Genomic DNA, 12,146 nt, shown 5'->3' with positions numbered 1-12,146 from the left:
CTCACTCTCGAAGTTTGAGTTAAATGTGAGAGGAGAGATATACAATTGAGAAATATACAATATTACAACAACAAACTCCAATGTTTTCATGTTATCATTTACATATCCTGTCTTTGTGTTTGCTGGGATCTTTAGGAGAAAATACATAAAACACGAAACGCATTAATAAGGTACATGAAGAAAACCCAACTCCAAACATTTCCAACAATGGATGACGAGTGAAAGAAAAGAAACGAGATCATGGGAAGGCAAGGCAACAGTGAAGAAGGAAGTGAAAGGATAAAGATGGTACGTTTGTTTGAGGAATCAGCCAAAGTATTTGCACTTTTTATAGTGGCAGTAATGGCCCAGAACAGACTAATATAAAAAATGGCCGCCCGATCTGTTAACAGTGCAAAGACAAAAGGGCCTACGATTAATCTTGATCTTGAGAGACTTATGTCAAGTTCTATTCAAGATTCATCTTTGCCAGTTAAGAATTCTGGACGACTTGGTTTTCAACATCAGTGTGGAATCTAAGGCAATGTGTTTAACAGAATTGTGGAAGGAGACGTCGGAACGTTGTGAAGACGATCATTCTGATCCTGGAACTCCATGCACGCAAAACGTATCTTACTACAGTTCCAGTACATATGTTTATATACAGTACAACCACATCTATATGTGCTTTCTGGACTGTGACAAAGTGGTGTTTTATAGCCTGTTGTATAGATGACCACGCAAACTATATCTGCTCCTCCTCCAACCATTTTTGGAATAAAAAAATAAGAAAATGACAAAAATACAAAATTAAATGTTATTAAGTGTTGCTAGATATAGAAGATTTTACGATGACATCGATCCGCAATGCCATTTTTGGGGGGGGATTATTTAATTATTCATTCCGCCTTTATACATGTGTTCCTGTTGAGTTTTTATACAAATGCCAACCTGATCTAATAGATATATTAACCCGGCCCAGTAGTAACCTGACTTGGTCCTCAAACTCTACCATTCAATGATAATAGTGTACAGCAGAGGCATGGCATGATGATGACATGCAGGATGAGGTAACGTCTCCAGGGTTTCACTGCCTTTCTCCCCATTCCCGCCCCCTCCCAATTGCTGGGGCAATAACAGTAACAGACTGCCTTCCTCCCGATACCTGCCCGCCAAACTAAACCTAGCTACTTGAGAATGAAGACCTATATTCCGAATGATGATGATAATGATGTATGTGTTTCCAAGTGGTCCTATAATATGATTGTCCAGTGTACGCTTGGGCTGACGGAAACAATCTGAAGAAGAAATAAGACAAAGAAGCAACCATTTCAACCGTTTGTGTGTTTGTCCTGTCACTCTAATGTCAATTCTGTTCTGCTTTCCTGACGACCTGATGTACTCGGAATGAGAATGAGGAGAACTACTATGACCTATAAATAATGATGATTATGAATTCTTCTTTGTTTGTTTGTTTCTTCTGTTTATTTCTACCTGTGGTATTTTTTTCTACCGTATTTTATGTTCAAATTGTGACTATTTCTTTATTATTGAAATCAAAGTAAAATTTATTATGGAAAAAAAATAGTTTTGAAAAATTAAATGAACAAATGAAATAAAATATTACCTAAGTGAACTTCGGTTGAGGAAATTCATTAAACCAATGTGTGGGTGCTACGGTAAGATCATTGTGAAGTGAGAAATGTGTATTGTTAATTACTAAATGGGTTAATTGGTTTACTTTTCTGTTTCTTTTTCTGTGTTATGTGTATTGTATTCATGTCAATTCTCTTCATTTCCTAGAATTATCTGTACATTTGATCCTAGATATAACTACTTAGCTAAATTATACACTACTTTATTAATCCATGCATTCAATAACTAGCAACAAAAAAAAAGCTGTACACGGCGTGCCAACTACCAAGTTTAGATCACATTTGTAGTTGACATACTTGTCGTTATTCATGGCCAATAAAACCAATGGGAGCTATAGCATGTCTGTGTCCCAAATGGCACCCGATTCCCTTTATAGGGCTCCTCACTATAAATGGAATTAGGGTCCCATTTGAGAAGACCAGAACATATCTCTCCTGCATAGAGAACACAAAGGGAATGCACTTCAAGGTTAAGGAGACAACACCTCTATGCTGGCCTCGCCACCTTCTGCCCCCTGGGAAGTAAATAGATGAGGCTTGTTATGGAGAGAGGAGAAGGGGAATGTCACATGTAACTCTTAGCAGAAGTACAGCACATGACAGCAACACATGGAGTATAGAGCCTTCGGTTACACTTTCTGACCAATACATTGTCTGACCTGACACAGCACCCCTATCTGTTGGACTGTACACATTGTATTCATATTCTGGAATGCATGGTCCTTCCAGTGTGTCTGACCTGACACAGCACCCCTATCTGTTGGACTGTACACATTGTATTCATATTCTGTAATGCATGGTCCTTCCAGTGTGTCTGACCTGACACAGCACCCCTATCTATTGGACTGTACACATTGTATTCATATTCTGTAATGCATGGTCCTTCCAGTGTGTCTGACCTGACACAGCACCCCTATCTGTTGGACTGTACACATTGTATTCATATTCTGTAATGCATGGTCCTTCCAGTGTGTCTGACCTGACACAGTGTGTCTGACTGTTATGTTATTTGAAAACAACCTCACAGAATTGTTCATTGATCAGTCACCAGTGTAACTCAGAAATCCTCCACTCCTTCCCTCCTCACAGATAGGCTAGCTAAATTAGCAATTTCATACACTGTTATATGATTACAGAATGCATTAGGAGCACATACAGTACAACACATAATATGTATGTGTGAAATTGTTGTGCATGCTAAAACGTAAGTACATTATACACCCTCTGGCTGGAAGATGGAAAGATTACTTCAACAGATAACGTGACGTGACCAAATATATTTGAATCTACTGCTATGAAGAAGCTAAAAAAACGCCAGAGGGAATCCGATTCTCTGCAGATCCTGAATCAGATACGGAACCCTGTGAGTCCTTGCTGTCTCAGTGTCTCCGAACATGCAACCCATGAAGAGGCCTCCATCTTAACCTGGCAGGGATCAATAAAGTTATCATCAAATTGACTTACTGATGTGAGGAAACAGAGATACTGTAATGACGAGATAGTCTTGTATCCGCACTAACAATAGGAGTCGTTGTTGCAAAGGCGGAAAGGCAAGCGAGAGAATTTGAGATCAGGTGGGGACATTCTAGCCAATGAGAGGGCAGATATGAAACTTCAATATAAAATAGTTTTTCTCAAAGTTACCAAGATGCGTAGCAACCTAAACCTTATGAAACTTATATTTGTTCAAATAAGCCTCACTTATCAAATTAGCATTACAATTTTTTTGTTCACCAAATCTGACACTCTCATAGACATCCGTACAAAAAAATACACACTTAGTCTGCTTATCTCTGTATTCTCACATGGACAGATTTGAACAGATTTCTTCACTTCAATCCTCTCTGGGAAGCTTCATGGAGAGGTAGGAAAGGAGGACAGAGGGGGTAGTGAGTGACAGATGCTGACAAGGTCATGAAAGATGATAGGGGCAGCAAAGGACTGACAATGTGACGTGGACCCAAGATGCCTCTGTAATAAGACTGAGAGAGTAACTGAAGAAGGGTATTTCGAATAACAAATGAAATGGGTGAAAGGGAAAGATTTAAACTAGGGTTTTATTATTTACCAGAGGATGAGGAGCGAGGGAGGAAGTCATTTTAGTAACTTGTTTATCCATGCTTCACTCTTCTGTCCTCCGTTTTCCTCTCTCTCTTCTCTGTCGTTGTCACTCCCATGCTCTGTCATTTTCTTTCACTCAGGCTCTCTTGTCCTTCCCTCCTTCGTTATCTGTGCTCTACATACTGTACCAGACGCCTTTCTCTCTCCCCCTCTCTCTCTCTCTCCCTCTCACTCTCTCTCTTTCTCTCCCTCTCCTCTTCCCTGTATCTCTGCCCCTCCTCCTCCCTGTATCTCTCTCTCCTCTTCCCTGTATCTCTGCCCCTCCCCTTCCCTGTATCTCTCCCTCTCCTCCTCCCTGTATCTTTCTCTCCTCCTCCCTGTATCTCTGCCCCTCCCCTTCCCTGTATATTTCTCTACTCCTCCCTGTATCTTTCTCTCCTCCTCCCTGTATCTCTCTGTCCTCCTCCCTGTATCTCTGCCCCTCCCCTTCCCTGTATCTTTCTCTACTCCTTCCTGTATCTTTCTCTCCTCCTCCCTGTATCTCTCTCTCCTCCCTGTATCTTTCTCTCCTCCTCCCTGTATCTCTCTCTCCTCCTCCCTGTATCTCTCTCTCCTCCTCCCTGTATCTCTCCCTCTCCCCTTCCCTGTATCTTTCTCTACTCCTCCCTGCATCTTTCTCTCCTCCTCCCTGTATCTCTCTCTCCTCCTCCCTGTATCTCTGCCCCTCCCCTTCCCTGTATCTTTCTCTACTCCTCCCTGTATCTCTCTCTCCTCCTCCCTGTATCTCTCTCTCCTCCTCCCTGTATCTTTCTCTACTCCTCCCTGTATCTCTCTCTCCTCCTCCCTGTATCTCTCTCTCCTCCTCCCTGTATCTCTCTCTCCTCCTACCTATATCTCTCTCTCCTCCTCCCCGTATCTCTCTCTCCTCCTCCCTGTATCTTTCTCTCCTCCTCCCTGTATCTTTCTCTCATTCTCCCTGTATCTCTCTCTCCTCCTCCCTGTATCTTTCTCTCCTCCTCCCTGTATCTTTCCCCTTCCCTGATTCTCTCTCTCCTCCTCCCTGTATCTTTCTCTCCTCCTCCCTGTATCTCTCCCTCTCCCCCTCCCTGTATCTCTCTCCCCTCCTACCTGTATGCCCCCCTCTCCTCCTCCCTGTATCTCTCCCTCTCACCCTCCCTGTATCTCCCTCTCCTCCTCCCTGTATCTCTCTCTCCCCCTACCTGTATCTCTCTCTCCCCCTACCTGTATCTCTCCCTCTCCCCTTCCTTGTATCTCTCCCTCTCACCCTCCCTGTATCTCTCTCTCCCCCTCACTGTATCACTCTCCCCTCCTACCTGTATGCCTCCCTCTCCTCCTCCCTGTATCTCTCCCTCTCCCCTTCCCTGTATCTCTCCCTCTCACCCTCCTTGTATCTCTCTCTCCCCCTCCCTGTATCTCTCTCTCCCCCTCACTGTATCACTCTCCCCTCCTACCTGTATGTCTCCCTCTTCTCCTCCCTGTATCTCTCCCTCTCCCCTTCCCGGTATCTCTCCCTCTCACCCTCCCTGTATCTCTCTCTCCTCCTCCCTGTATCTCTCTCTCCTCCTCCCTGTATCTTTCTCTCCTCCTCCCTGTATCTTTCCCCTTCCCTGTATCTCTCTCTCCTCCTCCCTGTATCTTTCTCTCCTCCTCCCTGTATCTTTCTCTCCTCCTCCCTGTATCTTTCTCTCCTTCTCCCTGTATCTCTCTCTCCTCCTCCCTGTATCTTTCTCTCCTCCTCCCTGTATCTTTCCCCTTCCCTGATTCTCTCTCTCCTCCTCCCTGTATCTTTCTCTCCTCCTCCCTGTATCTCTCCCTCTCCCCCTCCCTGTATCTCTCTCCCCTCCTACCTGTATGCCCCCCTCTCCTCCTCCATGTATCTCTCCCTCTCACCCTCCCTGTATCTCCCTCTCCTCCTCCCTGTATCTCTCTCTCCCCCTACCTGTATCTCTCTCTCCCCCTACCTGTATCTCTCCCTCTCACCCTCCTTGTATCTCTCTCTCCCCCTCCCTGTATCTCTCTCTCCCCCTCACTGTATCACTCTCCCCTCCTACCTGTATGTCTCCCTCTTCTCCTCCCTGTATCTCTCCCTCTCCCCTTCCCTGTATCTCTCCCTCTCACCCTCCCTGTATCTCTCTCTCCTCCTCCCTGTATCTCTCTCTCCTCCTCCCTGTATCTTTCTCTCCTCCTCCCTGTATCTTTCCCCTTCCCTGTATCTCTCTCTCCTCCTCCCTGTATCTCTCCCTCTCCTCCTCCCTGTATCTCTCTCTCCTCCTCCCTGTATCTCTCTCTCCCCCTACCTGTATCTCTCTCTCTCCCTCCCTGTATCTCTCTCTCACCTTCGCTGTATCTCTCCCCCTCCCTGTATCTCTCCCTCTCCCCTTCCCTGTATCTCTCCCGCTCCTCCTCCCTGTATCTCTCTCTCCCCCTCCCTGTATCTCTCTCCCCTCCTACCTGTATGCCCCCCTCTCCTCCTCCCTGTATCTCTCCCTCTCACCCTCCCTGTATCTCCCTCTCCTCCTCCCTGTATCTCTCTCTCCCCCTACCTGTATCTCTCTCTCTCCCTCCCTGTATCTCTCCCTCTCCCCTTCCTTGTATCTCTCCCTCTTACCCTCCCTGTATCTCTCTCTCCTTGTATCTCCTCACTTGTATCTCCTCCCTGTATCTCTCTCTCCCCCTCCTTGTATCTCCTCACTGTACCTCCTCACTGTATCACTCTCCCCTCCTACCTGTATGTCTCCCTCTCCTCCTCCCTGTATCTCTCCCTCTCCCCTTCCCTGTATCTCTCCCTCTCAACCTCCCTGTAAAGCAGACTCTCAACCAGTCCCTGACTAGACCTCCCTGTCTCTTGCCTCTCTATCTGAGCTGGCTGTACCACATGTCCCTTAAATTCGGCACACTCATGTAATTCTCCTTCTCTGCACTAACCACAATTTCTCCTCTTTCACGCCCCCGTCCCGAAGGCTCGTAGAGCCATGTCCCGGGGATCCTGCTACTGTTTCTCCTTCAGTGCGGCTACCCACTCTTGCAGACATTATTCTATATACATGGATCAATGTACAGTATGGTAATGTTCACATAATCTTAACAAAAATGTATGAAACTGTTTTGGCCAATTATTGATAATACTGGATGATTAGTAGTCTTTGTTTTGGGCGATGTTTTGGCCAATTTTGTAGAAAGTGGGACACGACATAGAATTTTATGTATGGTTAATAATGCACTAAATCACCCCAGTGTGATTTTACTGTTTAGTCAGGGACTGGCTGAGAGTCTGCTTTAGTACTTAATTTGGAGTCAGACAGAAGATACTGTAGACAACCATAAGGAATGCTGAGGAAGACCCAAAGGAAGCATCCTGTTGGGAAGTACTGTATGTAGGTATCAGATGAGTTTGAAAGAAAGTAAGTTACTAAGTAAGTAGTGATCGATCATTTATTCATCTGTCTCTGGCTGAACCTGGACCATTGTAAACAATTCAATTTAGATGGCCCCTCTGTTCTTCACTTCCTGTGAACTGAGTTCCTCCTTCTAAGACATGGAGGATAAAATATGGTGGATGTCTGAAAAATAAAACTGGATGACGGTAGGCTACAGTAGGATTCAGGTGCACAACTTTCACTGGTGACAGGAGGGACATGTCACCCCCTACATTCTGAAATTGCATTTTTGTCCCCCTTAGTTTTATCATTGGAATGTCATACAAAACGATGCAGTGGTGTGCTTTAGGACCATGCGGACCCTCCGAGTGGTCGGGTAGGCTGTTTGGAGTGTTTATCAGACTGAGTAAAAATAAAAAGTTATGTCCCCCCCACTTCTAAAACCAAAGTTGCGCCCCTGGTAGGATTCATATTTACAGAAATCCCATGAGTACCTGGAGGCATGCAAAGCTCCTATAGCCTCTCAAAGGTAAAAGTCTGTACAGAAATCATCAATCGTTATTTTACCACCCACAGTGTTATTGATTACCTAACCTTTATTTAACTACAATTTCATAACCTTTTATTGATACTTACAGTATGTGCTTGCATCCATGGGATCGTAAACCTTTGTTATAATAATAGTACAGTGTATTCGGAAAGTATTCAGACCCCTTGACCTTTTCCACATTTTGTTATGTTACAGCCTTATTCTACAACGGATTGAATATATTTTCACCTATCTACACACAATCTACACACACACAATACCCAATAATGACAAAGTAAAACATGTTTTTAGAAATGTTTGCTAATTTATTGAAAATGAAGAAAAAAAACTCATTTACATAAGTATCCACACTCCTGAGTCAATAGATGTTAGAATCACCTTTGGCACAGATTACAGCTGTGAGTATTTCTGGGTAAATTGCTACAAGTTTTTGCAAACCTGGATTGTACAATATTTGTACAATATTTGCGAGGTTATGAAAGATGACAAGTTGGTTGTTCATCATTGCGAGACAGCAATGTTCAATTCTGGCTGTAGATTTGATTTAGATTTTTCATCTTGGTAGGCAACTCCAATGTATATTTGGCCTTGTATTTTAGGTTATTGTCCTGCTGAAAGATGAATATGTCTCCCAGTATCTGTTGGAAAGCAGGCTGGACCAGGTTTTCCTCTCGGACTTTTCCAGTGCTTAGCTCTATTCCGTTTATTTTTATCATCAACAACTAACCAGTCCTTGCCAATGACAAGCATACCCATAACATGATGCCGCCACCACCAAGCTTGAAAATGTGAAGGGTGGCACTCAAACATAACACTTTGTATTCATGATATAGTCCCTTTCTTTGCCACACGTTATGCAGTTTACTTTGGTGCCTTATTGTAAAACAGGATGCATGTTTTGGAATATTTGTTATTCTGTAGAAGCTTCCCTTTTTTAAAAACTTTTTTTTTAATGAAATCTTTTACTTTGGGGGGTGGATCAGCTTTAATATTGTGGATAGATTGTTGCTTCCACCAATGTAATTGTCTGCATCATTTCCAAACCCAACATATTTTGGGGGTAAGTATATATATCTCTACACATCCATACACATATACAGTTGAAGTCGAAAGTTTACATAAATTCGTTTTAATGACTCCAACAGTGGTGTTTCAACCACTCCAAAGATTTCTTGTTAACAAACTATAGTTTTGGCAAGTCGGTTAGGACATCTACTTTGTGCATGACACAAGTAATTTTTCCAACAATTGAATTCCAGTGGGTCAAAAATTCACATACACTTAGTTGACTGTGCCTTTAAGCAGCTTGGACAATTCCAGAAAATGGTGTCATGGCGTTAGAAGCTTCTGATAGGGTAATTGACATCATGTGAGTCAATTGGAGGTGTACTTGTTTGTGAATGTATTTAAAGGCCTACCTTCAAACTCAGTGCCTCTTTGCTTGACATCATGGCAAAATCAAAAGAAATAAGCCAAGACCTCAGAAAAAACCTCCACTAGTTTGGTTCATCCTTGGGCGCTATTTCCAAACGCCTGAATGTCAGTAAAACGAGTCCTATATCGACATAACCTGAAAGGCCGCTCAGCAAGAAAGAGGCCACTGCTCCAAAACTGCCATAAAACCGCCAGACTACAGTTTGCAACTGCACATGGGGACAAATATCATACTTTTTGGATAAATGTTCTCTGGTCTGATGAAACAAAAATATAACTGTTTGGCCATAATGACCATCATAACGATCATCATAACGATTTATGTTTGGAGGAAAAAGGGGAAGGCTTCCAAGCCAAAGAACACCATCCCAACCGTGAAGCACGGGGATGGCAGCATCATGTTGTAGGGGTGCTTTGCTGCAGGAGGGACTGGTGAACTTCACAAAATAAATGGCATCATAAAGAAGGAAAATTATGTGGATATATTGAAGCTACAACTCAAGACATCAGTCGGGAGGTTAAAGCTTGGTCGCAAATGGGTCTTCCAAATGGACAATGACCCCAAGCATACTTCCAAAGTTGTGACAAAATGGCTTAAGGACAACAAAGTCAAAGTATTGGAGTGGCCATCACAAAGCCCTGACCTCAATCCTATAAAAAAATTGTCGGCAGGACTGAAAAAGCATGTGCGAGCAAGGAGGCCTACAAACCTGACTCAGTTACACTAGCTCTGTCAGGAGGAATGGGCCAAAATTAGGTTAGGGCCAGTTTGCTCTGTTCTGTGAAGGGAGCAGTACACAGCGTTGTATGAGATCGTCAGTTTCTTGGCAATTTCTCGAGTGGAAATACAAAATTGATAATGCCTGCTATATGGACCTTTTTAGGATATGAAAAATCCTCGATTTTATCTAACAAAACGACACTTCATGTTATCTCTGGAACCCTTTGGATGATGAATCAGAGCAAGATTTCAGAATGTAAGTTCACATTTCACCTTCAGAGGTGAATTTATGAAACCTATCGCGTTGAAAAAAAGTGTTTGTTGTTAAGACCTCTCCTCAATCAATTGCATGGCATGTTTTCGCAGTAATAGCTACTGTAAATTGGACAGTGTAGTTATATTAACAAGAATTCAATCTTTCAGCTGATATAAGACTATGTACCAACATTTGTTGTTACTCTAAATCTGTGATCTTGATATAACGCGCTGCATGATTTTCAACTGTCCCATTGATGCAACGCCGATCCTTAATTAATTATCCTCTTGAAGCTAGGGGGCAGGCACTATTTTTATGTTTGGAAAAATAACGTTCCCAAAGTAAACAGCCTATTTCTCAGGACCAGATGCTAGAATATGCGTATAATTGACAGCTTGGGATAGAAAACACTCTAAAGTTTCCAAAACTGTAAAAATATTGTATGTGAGTATAACAGAACTGATATTGCAGGCGAAAGCCTGAGAAAAATCCAATCAGGAAGTGACTCTTATTTTGAAACCTCTGTGTTCCAATAAATCCCTATTGACCATTGAAAGGGATCTCAACCAGATTCCTTTTTCTATGGCTTCCCTAAGCTTTTAGACATAGTTTCAGGCCTTTATTTTGAAGAATGAGCGTGAACGACCACATTACGTAAGTGGTCAGGTGGGGGCTCTCAGAGTGATTTTTGCGCAAAAGAGAGAGGTGGCCATTGTTCCTCCCGGTCCTAGTGAAAAGCCAACTGTCCCTGTTGATATATTATCGAATAGATATTTCAAAACACCTTGAGGATTGATTATAAAAAATGTTTGCCATGTTTCTGTCGACATTATGGATATAATTTGAATTTTTTTCTGCGTTGTCGTGACCGCTATCTCCGGTGGATTCCTGGGCATAACGCACCAAACTAACAGAGGTATTTGGATATAAAACATATCTTTATGGAACAAAAGGAACATTTGCTGTCTAACTTGGAGTCTCGTGAGTGAAAACATCCGAAGATCATCAAAGGTAAAATTTTCATTTGATTGCTTTTCAGATTTTCGTGATCAAGCTTCCTGATGCTAAGTGTACATAATGCTATGCTAGGCTATCGATAAACTTACACAAACGCTTGTATTGCTTTCGCTGTAAAGCATAATTTCAAAATCTGAGACGACAGGGTGATTAACAAAAGGCTAAGCAGTGTTTCGCTATTTTTAACTTGTGATTTCATGAATATTCATATTTTCTAGTAATATTTTGTTGACTGTTGCGCTATGCTATTCAGCGGTTGCTGATGACAAATATACCGGATCCGGGATGGGTAGTTCTAAGAGGTTTTAACAAACGTTACTGTAAGGAATGACGCTAAGAGAAGAGAAGCAGGTACGAGGAGTCAACACTTAATCGGAACAGACATGAAATCAGGACAGGAACAGCGTCAGAACCGGGTAATACACAGACGTAAAAGGAACTGACAAATATAGGGGAGGTAATAAACAGGTGATTGAGTCCAGGTGATTCCATTATTTTGCTGATGCCCGTGAAGAGGGAAGGGAGGTGTTCGTAATAATGGTAGCAGGACTGGGTAATGCAAGGCAGCCTGGCGCCTTCAAGCGCCAGGGTGGGAACAGGGGGAGCAGGTGTAAAAGTACCCCCCCTCTAGGGGCACCACCCGGCATCCCACCTGGGCGAGCTTGACGGGCCGGCTGAGGCACAGGCTCTGGAAAGCCGGCTGGGCGTAAAATCCCGGCGAAACGTGGCAGCCCGATGATCCGGCTGAGGCGTAGCAGCCTGACGAGCCGGCTGGGCATAAAAACCTGCAGATCCAGCTGAGGCCTGACGTGGGTTGGGAACCTTCCGAGCCAACCGGAGCAAGGAAACCTCTCAAGCCGGCTAGGGCATGGAAGCCCGACAATCCAGCTAAGGCACCCCCAGTCCCATTGTCTGCAGCCCCCAGACCTGACGTCACCACCAACCGAACCACTAGCACTCCCTGATGCTTCATTTGATGGCTGCTGCATTCTGTAAGGAATGTCGTTGTAGGAGAGAAGGAAGTACAGGGAGTCAACATTTAATCGGAACAGACATGAGAACAGGACAGGAACAT

The 12,146-nt window shown here is 43.5% G+C and overlaps 1 protein-coding gene across 32 annotated transcripts in view; it reads left to right on the top strand.

Annotated features, from left to right (window-relative positions):
• Positions 1-1,615, top strand: part of LOC110498787 (neurexin-1a) — a 560,879-nt gene extending 559,264 nt beyond the window's left edge. For all 32 annotated transcript variants that reach the window (XM_036956170.2, XM_090212981.1, XM_090212979.1 and 29 more), the window contains one exon: positions 1-1,615. This exon is cut by the window's left edge and continues 781 nt beyond it. The gene's annotated coding sequence lies outside the window, so the exon portion shown is untranslated.
• The last annotated feature ends 10,531 nt before the right edge of the window (positions 1,616-12,146 follow it).

This window comes from Oncorhynchus mykiss, chromosome 20 (assembly GCF_057628025.1).
Source record: "Oncorhynchus mykiss isolate SJ-2025 chromosome 20, ASM5762802v1, whole genome shotgun sequence".
Taxonomy (NCBI): Eukaryota; Metazoa; Chordata; class Actinopteri; order Salmoniformes; family Salmonidae; genus Oncorhynchus; species Oncorhynchus mykiss.
This window is presented reverse-complemented; position numbering and strand designations above follow the sequence as displayed.